An 18,739-nucleotide genomic window follows, 5' to 3' on the forward strand; every position below is an offset into this window, starting at 1 on the left:
AATTGACTGATGAAATTGTTAAGGAAAAACAAATAGACAAGTTCTGGAAAAAAATTTCGCTTTTAGAAGACGATAATGGAAGCAAACCTTTTGATGTTGTAAGCGAATTCGCTCTAAGAGTTTTATGCAGATTGTGAAAGAATTTTTAGCAAAGTAAACTTGACCAAAACCAAGACCAGGAACAAACTAGTCACATCAACAATAGATGGTATTCTACTAAGTAGTCAATGCGTTCAGGAGGCAGGAGGCTGTGTTAATTTTGAGCCTACGGTAGATATGTATAAACGATTTAACAGTGAAATGTACTCCCTCGGCAAAAATTGTAAAGGCGTTAGATAAGTGGCAATAAGTCGCAAGATGACTTGGTCCAATTAGCTAGCTAGCTGAACTAAGTAAATTCAACTACTGATACTCAAGACGAGGACATTGATGTTATTTCTGACTTCTAGAGTCAAATACTATGCAATAATACCTACTTCGAGAAAAGTAAAAAATATGATTTGTGACAAAAAAACCCACAAAATATGATTTGCGATAAAAATCTACAATATATGATTTGTGATGTAAAAAAAGTCCTAAAGTTTGTGATATTTTGTCATGTATAATATTTTAATTACATTTAAGTAATTGTGATCATAATAAACTTCGATACCTGATTTTTTAAAATTTTAGACATTTATATTTTTAAAAGGTATTTATTATATATATAAAAATAATATTCAAATCTTAATATATGTTATATATTGTAACATGGCTGCCAGATTCTTTGGAGTTTCCACTCCTTGGATCTGGCAGGGTATATTTACCTCCATGTTACATGCTCCTCCTCCTTTCAAATTTTCTGTGATTTTTTTCAATAATTTTGTTATCTTGTAGTCGGCTCTCGGAGAGAGCGTTTTTGTTCCGTTAAAATTGATAAGACTTGTAAGGACAATTTCAGGTTTATCCCTATTCAAATTAATTAATAAAATCTCTGGAAGATTCTTCTCCTATTTTTGGATAAAGAAAGTAAGTTGTCTTTGATTTATTTTTATGGCCCTCGGGAGAATCTCCCTTCGTTAAATTATTCTATTGAGGGTTACATAAAGGGCGCCCGAACAGGGACCCGAAGCGACTAGGCCTTAAGCCTCGTTTAGTCCCGTAATAAAAAACTGTTTATCATCGTTGGTATATTCGCCCCGCACGTGACGGTAAAGATAATTAATTAAATCCTAATTAATCATAATTAATTTTAATAATAAATTAGAAATAAAATTATCTTTATTGTTAATGTATTGAATTGAGATAACTTGTTTATTTTGTACAAACGTAACTTGATTATTGTAAAACTTAATTAAATAAAATAATGGCCTATTTGGACAATAAACAATGGAGATCTCCTCAAGATTCTGAGGAGTATGAATCAAAATTACATAATGAGGAAGACAAGTCAAGGGAAGATCTATTTGCCTCTGCGGGGGATGATGGCGACACGCTAGCACCGCCTGAAATTGAAGATCCATTGGAGGACTTTAATCGGATTCTTCGCTTTGAAGAAGAGAAGGACGAAGAAGATGCTGATACGAGAAAGAGGACTGCAGCCTCTTTAGCTTCGGGATTTTCTCCCTATCAATTATTCTCTCATATGAGCATTCCCGCTCCCCAGGGAAGTTCAGCTCCCTCAAATTTCCCTCTTCAAACTGGGATTGATACACTTGTCACTTCTAAACTTGGTTCAAAAAGCATTAAGTCAAAAGTTAGTTTTGCTAACACTTACCCTACTCCTAGAGTTAAAACTACCGGAACTCAAATGTCTCCGTCTCGTCCCACTAGAGATGCTGGTACCAATAGACAACCTCCTCAAATTGGACCAGATACTACTGATGAGGAATTAAGATCCTTTATACTGCCTTTACTCCAAACTTTGGCAGATAATTCTACCACACAGGCTAATGCCGTAGCTCAAAATGTAGCAATAAATACTGCAATAGCTACTAGTTTGGATAAATTAGATAGGGATTTACCTACATTAATAAATAGATGTACAAATCCTCAAGTAGCCCAGACGAGAAAAGTCCCTATTGAGCCTCCGGAAAGGTTAGCATTTATGGGATCCTCGAGTGATAATGCCTCTGAATTCTTAGCTGCTTTTGAGGAATATGCTAAATTTCACGAGCTTTCGAATGAAGATAGGTTAGCAGCATTGCCTCTTCCTTTACGAGGGCATGCTTTATATTGGTACCGGGATTTAATCCGTAAGTATGACGATAATTGTAGCTCAAACCCTACTCATCCACACTTAGCTTGGAAAACATTCAAAAGACATTTTAAAGCTCAATTTAGAGATTCTGAAGCTGACTCTAAAATTAAAAACAGATATTTCCCAAAGAAGTCAGAAGGATAAGGAATCTGTAGAAGATTTCTTCGGGGATGTAATGAAATTAAACTTAGGGATGACTCATCCTCTTTCCGAAAAGGAGTTAGTTCCCATAATTAAAAGTAATTTAAAGGATGAATTTAGAACTCCTCTGGGACCGTCCATAAACTACGTCACACTCTTATGGGGGGGAGGGGGTTTCAAAATTTGTGACGGTCCGTGACAAGGGGGAGGGAGGGGTTCTTCGATGCGTGACGTCACATTTAGCATTGATTTTGTTACGAAGTCAGTAAGAGGCCGATTGGCTCTCTTATGTTATAGATGAGGGAAAGACAACATTCCATAGTCCACCGTTACAATAATTTACAAAATTGTTATTCCATCATCGCTTAAATAGTAGAAAATTTACACCTTTTTATAGCCAATTTAAATAGCGCATTTAAAATAAACAGCGTAAACTCTCTTATGTCTCTGTTTATTCGCCCCTATTATTTTTAAGGAAGAATCAAATCCCCCTGTCGATTGAAATGGTTTCGTTTCTTTGGCAAATTTTCTAAATCTCAAACTCGATTAGTCTGTTTTCGGTGACAGTGTCGAAACCTAAAAAGTGTGCCCCTTTAACTAAGCTTTATGGGACTTTTTTGAAGTTTATAATAATCACATCCAGACATTAAAATTCTAAAGGTCAATCAGAGGGAAAAAGCTTAAAACGGAAGAGAACTTTGAATTTTCAGCCGAGCAAAATATTTCTGCGAGAGCGGCATATCACTTAACAAATTAATCAAATTAAATTTGTAAATTAAGACAAATCACAGTGCAGAGGGGGGGGTTAAAGAAATGTGACGTGGTTTTCAGGGGAGGGGTCGGAGAAAAGCCTGACGAAGCGTGATCTGGGGGGGACGGAGGGGTCAGAAAATGCTTTTTTTTCGCGTGACGTAGTTTATGGACGGTCCCTCTTCTCTTTTAACAATTTACTTCTATGGAACAATTGAGGAATTCCTGTAAAACAATTGAAAAGGATATCGAAGAAAGGAAAAGGAATGCTGAGAAAAGGGAAAAGAGGAGATCACCCCCTAAACTTAAGACCATAACCAAGGCTGTATCATCTTGCCCTGCAAATTGGGGGTCCTCTCATAGTCAATGTTCCCCTGGGCAATGCCAAAGCCCGTATGATCCCCCTACTTCTCCTTCACATCCTAAATGGGAATATCCCTTAAAACCTTTAGACTCTAGATCAAAAGCTAGACTGTAGTGATGCCGCGAATATTGATTTTGCCGAATACCTAATACCGAATACCACCGAATATTCGGGCGTGAGATATGTGCAACTCACGCGAAACCTGTTATGAGTTGAAACCCGTTCCGCGAAATACGTACATCCCCCGCACGGACCGCAATGGGACAGGTCTCATCATGGAAGAAGAAGGGTATGGAAAGGTGAGGTGAATAGGCAGACGGCTACGCGAAATGTAGGGTCACGTGGGAAAACTCTCCTCTCCTCTCGGCACAAGCTGTAACGCGATTACTGCTCTGCGCAATATTGGCGCACAAGCAGAGAGAGGAATACACTGTTTAGATCCGCTCTCTACCGCGGTTAGGTTAGGTTAGGTAAGGTTTGGTTAGGTTAGGTTTAGGTTAGGTTTGGTTAGGTTTAGGTTAGGTTTGGCTAGGTAAGGTTTGGCTAGGTAAGGTTTGGTTTGGTTAGGTTAGGTTGAGGTTAGGTTAGGTAAGGTTTGGTTAGGTTAGGTTAGGTTTTGTTTGGTTTTGTTAGGTTAGGTTAGGTTGGGTTGGGTTGGGTTAGGTTAGGTTTATGTTAGGTTAAGTTTGGTTAGGTAAGGTTAGGTTTGGTTAGGTTTAGGTAAGGTAAGGTTTTGTTAGGTTAGGTTTAGGGAAGGTTAGGTTTTGTTAGGTTAGGTTAGGTTAGGTAAGGTAAGGTAAGGTTAGGTTAGGTTAGGTTAGGTTATGTTAGGTTAGGTTTGGTAGGGTTTGGTTGGGTTAGGTACGGTTAGGTTGGAATAGGTTAGGTTTAGGTAAGGTTAGGTTTTGTTAGGTTAGGTTTAGGTAAGGTTAGGTTTTGTTAGGTTAGGTTAGGTAAGGTAAGGTTAGGTTAGGTTAGGTTTGGTAGGGTTTGGTTGGGTTAGGTACGGTTAGGTTAGGTTGGGATAGGTAGGGTTAGGTAAAGTTAGGTTAGGGTTAGGTTTGTTTAGGTTAGGTTTGGAAGTGGTAGGATAACCGATTTTCCAAAATATTTTTATTTTCATTGAGGTCCTTGCATAATAAAAGCGGGCCTTTTCCAACAATTTAATTTTATAAAGATTCTGGAACAATTATTTATTTTTGCATTTATTAACTTCCTTTAACAATAAATATATGCCTTTTCCAAAATATTGATTCTTTTACGGGTCATTTCAGGTTGACTTTGATTCGGCTCGGTTACAATAGAGGCATCCTTTTAAACTTGGGATTTGACAATCACAGTATCATTTTTTATATAGGAAATTGTATTGATAGACGCAAGCTTAAGGACAAGGGCATTTTCTTTCAACCAAAAGAGGTATTTTTAAATTTGGTTTTAAAATACGGCGTTAAAAATATATCGTTTAATAGCAATGAAAATTTTAAGATAATAAACCCGCACATTTTGGCTATATTCGGTCCAACGGGATTCGGTTCATTGGGACATTCGGTCTAATGGGATTCGGCCCAATGGGCCAGCATCGTTGAGTTAGGGCCGAAATCACGAGAAGTTGTAAGAGTTGGTCATGTTCGTAAGAGGCATATTTTAGCGTGGTGAGGGTATCCCAATTAAGAAGTGGGAGGTTGAAGTCGCCAGTTATAATAAGGTCTAATTTCGTTGATGATATTGATTGTATGTTTTGGAAGAGTTTAGTGGTTTGGTCCCTTGGAGTATTAGGGGGGCGGTACACACAACCCAGAGTAATCCACGCGGCTGAGTTGGGCGGTTTCAGTTCTATCCAGAGGGATTCTTCATACTGCTCAGGTATTGTAAGTTCATGGAATGGAACTGCTCAGGTATTGTAAGTTCATGGAATGGAATTAAGTCTTTCACATAGATGATAATTCCACCTCCAGGACGAGAGAGACGGTCTTTACGGAGGAAAGATTAGTGGGGTAAATTAAATATAGCGTCATCCAGTTTAGTAGAGGCCCAGGTTTCGCAGATACAGATACAGTCGGGGTTACTAGTAGAGGCAAGGGTTAAAAGTTCATCGTGCTTATTATACAGGTGCTGAGCATTGAAGGAGTAAATCATTAAACTTGAGTGGTAAGTAACGCTGGAGGGTAGTTTAACGCAGGCGCCGCTCGTGAGGATTGACGCTGCGGTACCGGAATCGGGGCATATGTAGTATAGGAAGTGATCTGACCTTGCCGAATACATAGGTCAGAATGACCCTGAGCTTTCAAGTGGCGGAGTTCATCAACGAGGGCGCGATGAGTTTGACGTTGGGCGACAGTACGGTCATGAGAGACGGGATAGTCAAAGTTACCGAGGTGGCGCCAATCCTGAACACGATGCACAAAGTACTGGCGGTGACTCACTGACCGAAAGGTAAGGCGCATGGGCGGGCCTGACCCAAGTGAAAAGGGCCAATACAGGAGATGCGGACGGAATTGTACTCAGTCGATTTGAAGCCCATATCTTGAAAGATAGTACGAGCAAAGCTCATGTCTTCATGGGCATTGTCATTATCAGGTGCTTTGAATAGTAAGGCATTAAATTTCCTGGTGTTGAATTCATAGTCCCCTTGTACCCGAATCGACGGAGGTAGAGGAGGGACACCTAGTCCCTGGGCAGGGAGTAGAGGAGGGCCAGAGACTGAATGCGGATGAGTGCCATGGGTTGTGAAACTATCAGTTGGTAACATAGTGGTAATAGGCGGAGCTTGAGGAGTGAGTAGGTTAGGAAACAAGAGGCGTTTGATGATGCGTGAATGACAAGGTTGGGCGAGCGAGAACGCCTGTAACCGGTATAGGCAGGTCAGAGTTGACAGTCTGTGTAAGGGCAGTGTCACGGCTGACACCGAGATCCAGTTGAGCTTGAAGAGTGGGTAGGTTACCAACAAGAGGCCTTTGGTGATGCGTGAATGACGAGGTTGGGCGAGCGAGAACGCCTGTAACCGGTATAGGCAGGTCAGAGTTGACAGTCTGTGTATGGGCAGTATGACGGCTGACACCGAGATCCAGTTGGAGAGACGTTTGACTCGCGTTAGAGGTGGTAGAGGTTGAAGGAAGGGTTATGGGGGTGGTGTCAGACTCTTTTTGGTCGTTGAGGCTAGTGAGCTTGCATACGCTAAAGGCCACTGGAGCGTCGGTCCGTGACATTTAGGCGCCGCCACTTAGGCGCTGGTTATTTAGGCGCCGCCATTTAGCCGCCAAGACAATTAGGCGCCGTGACATTTAGGCGCCGCGACATTTAGGCGCAGCGACATTTAGCCACCGTGACATTTAGGCTCCGCGACATTTAGGCGTCGAGACATTTACGTGCCAATAATTTTTCCATTATTTCTTCTAAAAATCCGTAATGACCTCTCAATTTGGCAACCTGTGTATTGTCCCTGTGCGTCACTGCATGACTATGTTCGCAATCCCCATTTAAGGACACGAAACCTTACTTGTTTTTACAAAACAATACTAAAATAATAAAAAAAAACCTAAACTAACCTAAGTTGGTTAGTCAATGAAAATAAACAACAATATTTTGGAAAAGGCAAATTATTTTGGAAAGTCAACGAACACGAACAACAATATTTTGGAAAAGGCATATTATTTTAGGAAGTCAATGAAGATAAAAACAATATTTAGGAAAAGGCAAATTATTTTGGGAAGTCAAAAAAGATAAACAATAATTTGGAAAAGGCAAGTCAAAGAAGATAAACAATAATATCTTGGAAAAGGCATATTATTTTGGAAATTCAAAGAAGATAAACAATAATTTGGAAAAGGCGTATTATTTTGGGAAATTAATGAAGATAAACAACAATATTTTGGAAAAGGCATATTATTTTAGGAAGTCAATGAAGATAAAAACAATATTTAGGAAAAGGCAAATTATTTTGGGAAGTCAAAAAAGATAAACAATAATTTGGAAAAGGCAAGTCAATGATGATAAACAACAATATCTTGGAAAAGGCATATTATTTTGGAAATTCAAAGAAGATAAACAATAATTTGGAAAAGGCGTATTATTTTGGGAAATTAATGAAGATAAACAACAATATTTTGGAAAAGGCATATTATTTTGGAAAGTCAACGAACACGAACAACAATATTTTGGAAAAGGCATATTATTTTGGAAAGTCAACGAACACGAACAATATTTTGGAAAAGGCATATTATTTTGGGAAGTCAAAGAAGATAAACAATAATTTGGAAAAGGCATATTGTTTTTGGGAAGTCAATGAAAATAAACAACAATATTTTGGAAAAGGCATATTATTTTGGGAAGTCGATGATTAACAACAATATTTTGGAAAAGGCATATTATTTTGGGAATTCAAAGAAGATAAACAATAATTTGGAAAAGGCATATTATTTTGGAAATTAATGAAGATAAACAACAATATTTTGGAAAAGGCATATTATTTTGGGAAGTTAATGAAGATCAACAACAATATCTTGGAAAAAGCATATTATTTTGGGAAGTCAAAGAAGATAAACAATAATTTAGAAAAGGCATATTATTTTGCGAATTCAATGAAGATAAACAGCAATATTTTGGGAAATCAACAACAATATTTTGGAAAAGGCATATTATTTTGGGAAGTCAAAAAAATTAACAATAATTTGGAAAAGGCATATAATTTTGGGAAGTCAAAGTACTTGTCATGTTCCTTTATTAAATATCTCAAATCTTTCACGAAACTTTTACGGCAATATCGCGGCGCTTAATTGTCTCGGCGCCTAAATGTCTCGGTGCCAAATTGTCGCGGAGCCTAAATGTCGCGGCGCCTAACTTTCCCGGCGCCTAAATGACCAGGGCCTAAATGTCGGCGCCCAAATGTCCCGTTCGGGCCGTTCCGCTGGAGCGTCGGCAAATTCAGCTAGATAGACCTCTTCTAGCTTTTGAGAGAAGGTTGAGATTTTGTCAGCCATTATGAGATTGTGGGCACGGTTATGAATAACATCTCTCCGCGAGACCCTCCTTCAGAGTTTCGATCTCAGACTGACTAGCTGCCATATGAGATTGAAGGGTGTCTAACCGAGAGCAGAGGTCAGAGAGAGCTAAGTGGGGTCAAGAACACCGTCTTCAAGAGTGGGCTGAGTGATAGGCTTGAAAACAGGAAGAGCGGCGACATCTTGTAGTTGGGTAGCAAGAGCCACACATTGGGCGCGAATGTCAAGACTTCCTTTGGAAGTTAGGTCAGCCGTAGCTTGAGGTCAGTTAGGTCAACCATAATTTGCGAAACTGAACGTAGTACGGTGGGCCTTTCAATGCACAGACTGGGCAGAAAAAAACAAAGTTAGATGTATTGATGTGATAAGAGTATATTTCCTCAGAGACATTCACACAGGTTAAGTGGGACCAGGCAAAACACAGTTCGCATTGGAAAGCCTTGTGTGAGGCTTCCACTTTCAGTTGACACACTGTGCACAGATTCTTTGTGCTCTTAGGCATGCACCGATTCTTAGTACTCTTAGGCAAAGAAGAGTTGGCTTTTCGGGGTTTTCATTTTAGTACATAACCGGGTACGCTTAGAACGGGGACGTCTCTTCACAGAATGATCACGACCGGTATTCGAAATGGAGGAGGCGGCAAGCTCAACCTGAGGGTCATGAGGTGAGGGCTGTGATTTAGGAGAGGTTGAGGGAATGACTGGAGATTTAGATGAGTTGTCACATGTTAATCGAAGATTTGTAGCAAGAAGTTCAGGGTCTTGAGAACCGAGAGGGTGCAGGGAATTTATTGCCGAGTCTGAGAGGGCTGAAGTGACGTTATAGGCCTTTGTTAGGAGTACGATATGTGAGTGCGAGGAAAGAAAATATACGCTCCAGGAATGGAAGGTATGTCTCGGGGTTGGGTTGACCAAGGAACTTCCAGTCTATGCAATTTCAATGTAGCCAGAAATACCTCGGTCAACCGAGCCTGCCTTTGGAGCGTACTAGAAGGGGAGAGACAAAAATTTACACTAGAGGAAGCTACACTTTCCATTCCTGGGGCGTATATCTTCTTTGGTGCGAGACAACCATGACGGCGGTAGTCCGGGCAGAGAGTGCCACAGTCTTTCACCTTAACGTCCTAATTACGCATTACGGCGACACTTACACTAATAACAGCCCACGAGGCGGCCGAGGCTTAGTAAAGCGGAACTATGGGGGACCAAAAATCAATCAGAAATCCGGACAGAAACAGTTTAAGGCGCAAAAATACTGAGAAACGAGTTAAAGAATACTATAGAGAATAATCGCGCAGAAATAACTCAAAGTTAATCCCGAAAAATAGCAAGAAAAACAGGAGCGCAAACAAAACGCGGCTTAAATAACCTAAAGCAAGTTAAAAGTTATTTAACTTTGGCTATTTCGTTTGACAACCAATCTAATCCTTCGTACAGATCCTGCCCTGCGTAGCGTACGTCACTTGAAAATACCACTATTTACAGTAATTAAGATTAATTACTCTTAAATTCCCCATATTAAGTTTTAAAAAAGCTAACCTTTCTATTCCGTAAATATATCTTTCTCTTCGTTCAAATGCTCGCCACCTTGCTCAGCAACAGCGGCATCTCCAGTCGCACACGCGCCTCTATCTCCATCACACGTCTCGTCTTTTGTCGCACACGCGCCTCCATCTCCATCACACGTCTCGTCTTTTGTCGCACACGCGTCCCCTTCTACACCAGACCCCTCATCTTCCTTAGCCACTTCGAATATTTCTGAATTACTGTGAATAACAACAACTTTACACATAAACCTTCACTGACAAATAATGTACACAAAGGGTTTCGAAATATTTTATCCATCCCGCAACAACCCAAATCCTTCCCCAGATCAATCCAACCCTTAATAATAAATTTCACGATTTCGGACTTTAGATAACTAATGAAAAAGAAGCATAATTAGCCATATACGTTTACTAAATACAAAAAGAGACTTATATAATGTCCAAACCACCAATTTATAGAAAGATCACTACTCACGATGAGATGAATTGGGAAGGTTCACGTTCGTCGCAACTATCTATGTCTGAATCCAGGTTTACTACCACTACAGGTGAAGCGCTCCTGTAGGATATTACATTCAGTTCTATAAACGCCCATTTAAAGTTTTTTTCCCAATTTTATAACAATAGACAAATTCGGAAATTACATTCAGTGGAAGCATCGGCGAACGTTTAGGCGCTCGCGAACGGTGCAGTATCGAAAACCTAGGAAGGCCCGACCTCGCTCCAGAAGAGCATGAAAATGTGCAGGTGCTAGTTCCACAACGCAATTAGTACCCCGGTTGGTTTGAAACTTGGTGAGCAGGGCGAAATCGTTTGGTGCAGCGTCAAGGTTATTTTGTCGAATGAGAGCGAGTCATCTATCTGGAAGATGGTGCGTTGCGAGCGTTGCGGTTGGGCAACCTCGCAACGGACTGTTGTGGAAAGCGTGGGATCTTCAGTGACGAAAGACTGTAGGGCACAAAGGTCGCGTTGGTCGGGAACGGATATTGCGAGACCTTTGTCAGCGAGGTGACGTACACGAACGACACATACGTTCAGTTTGGCAAAGTTTTACTCCATCACGTATGGTATCGCGTAGTTGCCCGGATGTAACTCCTTTAGTAGTAGGGTAGCAGACAAGCGATAGAGCGGGGGTACTGGATGGAGCTTGGTGAACAGAAGGTCGAGGAGCAGGTGCATTACAAGTGGATGGGGCGGAAGAGGGACGCAACGCAGAAGCGATATGGGAATAGGAGGCTACATGGGCTGAAGGAGCAGGTTGAGTGGAAAGGACTGTGGAGGCTGGGGAGGAGCTGGACGAGCCAGGAGGTTGTCCATTACGCGAACGTTTTCGGATAACGAGCCTTCCGTGTGCGCAACGGTATTGTTGAGTTCGATTACTAATGCCGAAATATCCGACCAAATGGCCCGAGCCGCTTCGCGTGCAGCGTTTTTAAAGGACCTTTTTATTTGAAGCCGAGCGTGTATGTAAAAGTTCCTCAAATTTGGCTGACAGCTGTAGAAGCCGTTATATGGGCTTAGATGACAAAGAAGACGTGGGCGGCAATGCAGGGGTAGTGCCAGGGCCAGTAGGCTGAGTATGTCCAACCTGAGAGTCAGCAGTCAACCCAGAAAAGGCATCCTCACCGTCAGACGTCTCCCCGGAGAGAGTATTGGTATTCTGTCCAGACTCATCGAGAGATTCGCTAGGTTTAGGTAAAAACGCCTTGTCATCCTCATCAGAACTAGGGTCCGTCATGATGGAGCGCGTAGCAGTTCAATAAGACGAATTAAAGCCAAAAAAACGAAATTTAAAATCGTGGCACTGAACGAGGCATCCGCGCGGTCGAGGGGGCTATGACCAAAAATGGCATTGGAGCAGTAATTGAAAAAAACACCCGTAACTTCGCGAAAACGACGTGCAGAGACTCGAACTCTGTCTTAAACAAAAGAGCTGCACGGTTTGTATAAGAAACGGCACATAATATAACACCGACTGAGCCCTAGGCGCGTGTACCGACGGAAATGAAAGTTAACATTACCGGTGATGCAATCGCGCACATTTTAGACTCAAGACGGGTCGAGTGGGTTACCGACTTACTCGCTGCTGATCACCTGAGCATCGACGAGTGCGAACGGAAACCAGAGGAGATCGCCGGCAGCCGCTCACGCAAATGTGAAACGACAAACCGAACGACAACACCTGTCCCGCCGCTTCGTTCCCGGTAAAGGGAGTGCTTGGCGTAGCCCGCACAGGGCATAAATCGTCCCCGGTCTGGCGAACGCTCACTCGTGAATCGAGCTGGCTAAAACACCGGTAGAAACTCTGCAAGGGAGAAACCACCGGCTACTTTTCGGCGCCCGCTTTCAAAGACGGACAACTTTCATTGACCAGACCGGTCCCAGCGTAGTTCGAACGGAAGGAAATGCGCCAAACGGCCTGCAGCAATCGCCCGCCCGGCCGACCGAGGTTCGCACCGTTAAAGACGACCTCACGTCCGACTGAATCCCTCCGACGATCACCTTCGATGGCCCACCCGTTTACCTCTAAACGGTTTCACGCACTCTTGAACTCTCTCTTCAAAGTTCTTTTCAACTTTCCCTCACGGTACTTGTTCGCTGTCGGTTTCGTGGTCGTATTTAGCCTTATATGGAGTTTACCACCCACTCTCAAGCAACCCGACTCCAAGGAGTTTTGCTTCCGCCGGAGACCATAAGCGACTATGGGCCTTGCACCCTCTATGGGCGAGAGCCCCAGTCAGGAGGACTTGCGCTTAGGTCAACCTTCGGTCGCGCTACTCCTAAACACCAAATAGCACTCCCGCCCCTTTGGGACGGGCGCTTGGGTGCTGAGCTTCTCCCTTTTCGCTCGCCGCTACTAAGGGAATCTCTTTTGACTTCTTTTCCTCCGCTAATTTATATGCTTAAATTCAGCGGGTTATCTCGTCTGATCTCAGGTCGACAGTTTTAATAAATCGAGGTGGCTAGCGTAACTTTCTATTAACCCGCCCGCAGAATCCTTCGGAAAGAACCCTGGGGCGCGCTTTCGAAAGCATCGAGACGCGTAGCCGAACGCCGTTTCTTACGAAAACAAGCGTAAAACCGACCACGTCAAACGAATTAGATCGAGGACCGAAATCGTTCGAATGGCCCGGACCATCGCGAGACGAACTTGCCGAGAAAATGTTTTTACGCATTACTCGGAAGCCGCTCTGGCCCTTATGGTTTTTAAGGCATAGCACGAATCGAACGTGTGACAACGACACGGCAAGTCGACGAACGAGACGAAACACGCGATTTAAACCGATCTCGATTCCCGAAAGGTAAACTTTCGCGAACCAAGAAACACGGTCACCATAGAACCGACTAATCGTCTTCGAATGATCGAGTACGAAAAGCGGTCGCAGTGGTCAGTAATCCGACCCTCAGACAGGCGAAACCTCGGGAAAGACCAGAGTTCGCAATGTGCGTTCGAAAGATAAGTGCTCAATGTGTCCTGCAATTCACACCAAGTCTCGCAGCTAGCTGCGTTCTTCATCGACCCACGAACCGAGTGATCCACCGCTTAGAGTCGTACCTTTTTTTGTTTTTCAAAAATACAAACCCTTGATTTAAAGCGCTTCTGTCAAGAAAGGCGGACGCTTGGTAACGCCCTATGATAGAGGTTATACGGATAGTGCCGGGAATTTACCACGGAAAAAGGGTAAACTCCCGAAAATTGAATCGATCGAGCTGCCGCGGATTTGACTTTCGCGGCCCGAGCCCTCTGTCTTCCATGCGCTCAGACACGAAAGATTCTACACTCGAGCAGTCTGGTTCGCCGAGATTTTCTTGATTCCACTGGAGAGCGATTTCTACCCGTCGCGACCTGTTCGACGCGACAAAGCCAGCCAGGGACTTTCGAAGGGAGCACCACGAGGGCGAATCCAAACTTCGGTCTGTACACCCGTTAATCACTTGTCGACGCCGTAAGAAAAGTTTACGGCGCCTCTCGTGTCGTGAAGGCACTGCTTTGTCGCGAACGAAATCGTATCGTCGGTAGGTCGTGAACGGATTTTTCGATAATGATCCTTCCGCAGGTTCACCTACGGAAAACTTGTTACGACTTTTACTTCCTTTAAATGATCAAGTTTGGTCATCTTTCCGGGACGTCGGTGCGATCCGAAAGCCGCTCCGAGCACCAGTCCGAAGACCTCAATAAATCATTCAATCGGTAGTAAGGACGGGTGGTGTGTACAAAGGGCAGGGACGTTATCAACACGAGCTTATGACTCACGTTTACTGGGAATTCCTCGTTCAAGGGGGACAATTACAAGCCCCTATCCCTATCACGAAGGAGGTTCATCGGGTTACCCAGTCCTGCCGGAAAGGAGTAAACACACGCTGATTTCTTCAGTGTAGCGCGCGTGCGGCCCCGGACGTCCAAGGGCATCACAGACCTGTTATTGCTCTGTTTCGTGCGGCTAAACGCCGCTTGTCCCTCTAAGAAAGAAGACCGACACAATTGATCGGTCGCCTATTTAGTAGGCTAGAGTCTCGTTCGTTATCGGAATTAACCAGACAAATCGCTACACCAACTAAGAATGGCCATGCACCACCACCCACCGAATCAAGAAAGCGCTCTTAATCTGTCAATTCTTCCGGTGTCCGGGCCGCGTAAGTTTTCCCCTCTTGAGTGAAATTAAGCCGCAGGCTCCACTTCTGGTGGTGCCCTTCCATCAATTCCTTTAAGTTTCAGCTTTGCAACCATACTTCCCCCGGAACCCACAAACTTTGGTTTCCCGGAAGCTGCCCGCCGAGTCAATTGAGTAACTCAGGCGGATCGCTGGTTGGCATCGTTTATGGTTAGAACTAGGGCGGTATCTGATCGCCTTCGAACCTCTACCTTTCGTTCTTGATAAATGAAAACATTCTTGGGAAATGCTTTCGCAGTAGTTCGTCTTGCGACGGTCCCAGAATTTCACCTCTAGCGTCCCAATACGAATGCCCCCGTCTGTCCCTTTTAATCACTACCTCGTGTTCCGAAAACCAACACAATAGAGCTCGAAGTCCTCTTTCGTTATTCCATGCACCATTTTTCAGGCGGGACGCCTGCTTTGAGCCCTCTAATTTTTCAAAGTAAACGTGTCGGGCACCTAAGACACTCAATGAAGAGCACCGAAGGAAAACCGACAGGATGTTCAGGCCAGGCAGTAACTACCGGAGTGGACCGCTTGTCTGGAACTGAGATTCAACTACGAGCTTTTTAACCGCAACAACTTTAATATACGCTATTTGAGCTGGAATTACCTTGACTGCTGGCACCAGACTTGCCCTCCAATGGATCCTCGTTAAAGGATTTAGAGTGTACTCATTCCAATTACGGGGCCTCAAAAGAGTCCCTTATTGTTATTTTTCGTCACTACCTCCCCGTGCCGGGAGTGGGTAATTTGCGCGCCTGCTGCCATCCCTGGATTTGGTAGCCGTTTCTCAGGCTCCCTCTCCGGAATCGAACCCTGATTCCCCGTTACCCGTTACGACCATGGTAGGCGCGTACCCTACCATCGAAAGTTGATAAGGCAGACACTGGAAAGAAACATCGCCGATACGAGATGGTGCTATTTGCCAAAAGTTATCCAGAGTCGCCATGGTAAGCCGAAGCCCGATTGGTCTTGGTCTAATAAAAGCGCCCCTTCCCTAAGGTCGGGGCTCTGCTGCATGTATTAGCTCTAGAATTACCACAGTTATCTAAGTAAAAAAGTACGATCTAAGAAACCATAACTAATTTAATGGGCCATTTGCGGTTTCACCTTATTGCATATGACTACTGGCAGGATCAACCATGTAACAACGAATAACGTTGCCGTCAGTTGACGCCAGTCCCGTGCTACGACCGGCCCAATTAAGGACCGACGAGCCGGGTTAAAGGCGTCGTACAACTGCCGCTTGAAGCGGACGGTTCCAACTTTATCGACGTTAAAGCGAGAAGCCGAACCCTCACGGGAACGGTTTTCATCGCTTCTGTTTCTCTATTCATTCACCCGAGGCGATATATTTCAATCGCCGTGTTCGAGCGTGAACGCTGAGATACTTGGAATATTGCCCTTTACGAGACAAACTCACCATCGAAAAGCAATTATTACCAATTGGCCCACCAACGTCGCACCTCCTTTACGAGGATGATCTGGGACTAGCTGATAAAATTATCGCTTCGACCAGGGATGTTTGATATATCGTCGACACTCTATAGGGATCGGCCTCTCTTGACAAAAGGTGGGGTAAAAAACCGAGCCGTCGAAACAATCGGACGCATGGTGGCAGGGAGCTGCGTAATTATATTCATGACGTCAAGTCGCGCGAAATCCGAACGCGAGAAGAAAATCATTTACTGATTGGTTGAAATAAAAAAGGCGCAAAATATGAAAGATTGTTTGAAACGTTTTGGCGCAATTTCAAATAATTATCTCAAAATTGCGTTTTCACTCTAATTATATGTAAATTAATAACTTTATGCAATAAATTGTGTTAAAATGCCTGGAAGTCGTTGTTCTGTTCCTAACTGTGGGTTAAGCAAAGAACAAAATCCAAGATTATCCCTTTTTAAGTTTCCTATTGAGAAAAATCGGTGAGATTTCTAACATTAAATATTAGGTTAGGTTCTTATTGGAAAGAAAATCATTTTGTAGTTCATTAATATGGCTCAAAGCCATCGGACGAGAGGATCTTTTCCTACAAACTGCGGATTACCTGCAACACAACCACAAAATATGCCAGATGCATTTCCAGGATAAATATTTTATGAATATTAAAACTAAAAACCGATTAACACAGAATGCAATACCAACAATTTTTATGCCAAAACTTTCTGAAACGACTGGTAGAATATTCACTAATTAGTGTTCAATTAAATTTCATTAACAATTATATATTTAGGTGATGAATTAAACGTTGGCGCGAATTCTACTTCAACCGCGGCTAATTTAGGGTCGGAAATTAAAGATACCGTCAGGCAAACTTCTACTAGTTGCGCGGAAAATGATCCTAACCTCGGTGAAACCTCTACTTGTTGCGCGGATATTTCCGAATCGAAAAATCATAGTAGGCCTATAAAACTATATAAATCAATTGAAATTGACGCGTAACAGCCCAAATAACTTTAGGCCGGGCCGCACCTAAATCTATCTGCGGAAAAAGAACATCACCAACTTTAAACGCTGATGACCATATTAAAATTATGAGGTTCGATTCACTTTATGAAGTCGCGTCAAGCCCAACAGAATCCACCTCATTTCCAAGTGTCATTAACGGTAAATTTAATGTTATAAATTAGAAGTTGACTACGGCCAAACCATTTATATGAAAATTGCAGAGTCTTCATCAATAACTATTGATCATAATTACGCACGCGTAAATAATGACATTCTTTCTTTCAAACCAACAGACAAAGGTGAATTTATTACTACTATAATTTATTTGAATATACCGAAATCAAATGTTTACAATTTATTAGGAGAGATCTATTACTTCAAAGAGGATGACATGGAAGTTTCTACCTATGAAGTAGCTAATACTTTTTTTGCGGCAATCATTTGTCAAGAAGAAATCGCGAATAAATCGCCAGCAGAAGGAGCTACTAATGCTCAAGAATCTGGCAAGACTTACGTAAGCCGCAAAGTGCAAGTGAAAGGTTTGAAAACCAGAAAAGAAATCCTTTCCTTAAACAAGATCAAGCAACAGTCTAAGCTAATAAAAATAATGAAGGATAAGATTTCCAAATTAAGCGAGAAAGATTTAGCCAACCAACCAGATTTTTATCTGAAATTGGAAATGAAATTTTTAATTCAGAATATAAGTTAAGATTGCGAAAGAAAAAGGGTCGTCGTTACACGACAAAACTGAAAAGCTGGGCACTTTCGCTATACTACCATAGTCCTGAGGCATACAGACAATGGGCTTCAATATTATGCTTACCAGCAAAACGAACAATCCGAAAATGGCTAGCAACTAGTGAAATTCAGCTTGGTTTTGACCAAAAGATTTTGCAAGCGTTAAAAGCAACATTTGAAAAGAAGCCAAAAGATGATCGGTTTGTGTATCCTTGCCTTTGACGAAATTAGTTTGAAGGAAGGCCTTTCATATGATGTACAAAAAGACGACATTGAAGGCTTTGTTGATTTTGGATTTTTAGGAAGATCTAATCAATATGCAAACCAAGCATTAGTTTTCATGGTTAAAGGCTTAAAAACCAATTGGATGCAACCTATTGGATACTTCTTGAGCAAAGATGCTGCTCCTGTTGATCATTTGGATTATCTTCTAAAAGATTGCGTCAGTCGGCTCCAAAGTTGTGGCCTAATAGTGGGTACCTGCAATCGATCTATGTATGCAAAAATCAAAATTTCTGAGAAAAATCCACACCTTACCATCAAAGACGAAAAAATCCATTTCCTCTATGACACCCCTATTTGCTAAAAAGTCTGCGGAATAATTTTAAGAATTACACATTTGAAATTGATGGAAAGTCTATAGAATGGCAACATATCCAAGACTTTTATGACATGGACGTAAAACTGGGAAAATTCAGGGCTGCACATAAGCTTAAGAGAAAGCATTTAGAATTATCACCATTTTCACAAATGAAAGTTAGCTTGGCAGCGCAGTTATTTAGCCAAAGTGTTGCTGTTGGAATATTTGCAGCGTGTGCAACTGGAACCCTTTCACAGGCAGCCGTATACACAGCAGAG

The 18,739-nt window shown here is 42.5% G+C and overlaps 1 non-coding gene and 1 pseudogene across 1 annotated transcript; both read right to left on the reverse strand.

Annotated features, from left to right (window-relative positions):
• Positions 1-13,435: 13,435 nt before the first annotated feature.
• LOC149587849 (5.8S ribosomal RNA) lies at positions 13,436-13,589 on the reverse strand. The gene has a single exon (XR_016380181.1). It is a non-coding gene; the product is annotated as a 5.8S ribosomal RNA (ribosomal RNA).
• A 489-nt stretch (positions 13,590-14,078) lies between these two features.
• Positions 14,079-15,842, reverse strand: LOC149587850 (small subunit ribosomal RNA; annotated as a pseudogene).
• Positions 15,843-18,739: the final 2,897 nt, after the last annotated feature.

Source organism: Phalangium opilio, unplaced genomic scaffold (assembly GCF_054372755.1).
Source record: "Phalangium opilio isolate 3A_F unplaced genomic scaffold, DU_Popi_V2 ptg000810l_1, whole genome shotgun sequence".
Lineage (NCBI taxonomy): Eukaryota > Metazoa > Arthropoda > Arachnida > Opiliones > Phalangiidae > Phalangium > Phalangium opilio.